Genomic DNA, 1,267 nt, shown 5'->3' with positions numbered 1-1,267 from the left:
CTCTTTCTGCCGCCATCTTGGTTCCACGTTCCCCTCACAAAATGCCTGGTGAAGCCACAGAAACCGTCCCTGCTACAGAGCAGGAGTTGCCACAGCCCCAGGCTGAGACAGGGTCTGGAACAGAATCTGACAGTGATGAATCAGTACCAGAGCTTGAGGAACAGGATTCCACACAGGCAACCACACAACAGGCCCAGCTGGCAGCAGCCGTTGAAATCGATGAAGAACCAGTCAGTAAAGCAAAACAGAGCCGGAGTGAAAAGAAGGCACGGAAGGCTATGTCCAAACTGGGTCTTCGACAGGTTACAGGGGTTACAAGAGTCACTATCTGGAAATCTAAGAATATCCTCTTTGTCATCACAAAACCAGATGTCTATAAGAGCCCAGCTTCAGATACCTACATAGTTTTTGGGGAAGCCAAGATCGAGGATTTATCTCAGCAAGCACAACTAGCAGCTGCTGAGAAATTCAAAGTTCAAGGTGAAGCTGTCTCAAACATTCAAGAAAATACACAGACTCCAACTGTACAAGAGGAGAGTGAAGAAGAAGAGGTTGATGAAACCGGTGTAGAGGTTAAGGACATAGAATTGGTCATGTCACAAGCAAATGTGTCAAGAGCAAAGGCAGTCCGAGCCTTGAAGAACAACAGTAATGATATTGTAAATGCTATTATGGAATTAACAATGTAACCATCTGAAAACGAGGACTTTTTTTGGTGTTTCAAAAGAATAACTGCAGCTTGGTTTGAAATTTGTACTGTTTCTATCATTAATAAAGTTATGGCTTCTTGTTGGATGAAAAAAAAATATTTTGAGTACAAGAACAGACTATGCAAGATGCGGGGGACAAGGTTATTGAGAAGAGGCAGAAAATAATGTCTTATGGAAAATCATTGCACCTTAGAATAATTCCTTCTTGTTAAAAGTCTAAATTAACAATTCTACCAATGTAGAAACACAGGAAAGAAAAGAGGTGTGAAGAAATCAAGCTGCAAATTATTTTATGCATTTAACTTCCAAGTATTATTGAAACATTTATTACAATTTGGATATATTAATTTCCTGGATACTAACATTTTATACCACATGTTGCAGTATCTCTTTAAAAAATGTACTCAAGCAAATATTACTCCAAAACTCAATAAAGTAACTGGTTAATAAGCTTTAATGCTTTTGACAATGTTTTTGTGATCTTTTTCATTCCAGTAAGGCAAGATCTTAAAACTCTAACAAGAAATGTCAAATTTAAGAAAAACAGACACACAATG

At 38.5% G+C, this 1,267-nt stretch overlaps 1 pseudogene; it reads left to right on the top strand.

Moving 5' to 3' along the window:
* Positions 1–6: 6 nt before the first annotated feature.
* On the top strand, positions 7–806 carry LOC102730797 (nascent polypeptide-associated complex subunit alpha pseudogene; annotated as a pseudogene).
* Positions 807–1,267: the final 461 nt, after the last annotated feature.

The sequence above is a fragment of the Leptonychotes weddellii genome, unplaced genomic scaffold (genome assembly GCF_054177405.1).
Source record: "Leptonychotes weddellii isolate Sample4059 unplaced genomic scaffold, ASM5417740v2 HiC_scaffold_17545, whole genome shotgun sequence".
Classification (NCBI taxonomy): domain Eukaryota; kingdom Metazoa; phylum Chordata; class Mammalia; order Carnivora; family Phocidae; genus Leptonychotes; species Leptonychotes weddellii.
The sequence above is the reverse complement of the archived record's forward strand: the minus strand, read 5'-3'. Positions and strand labels throughout refer to the sequence as shown.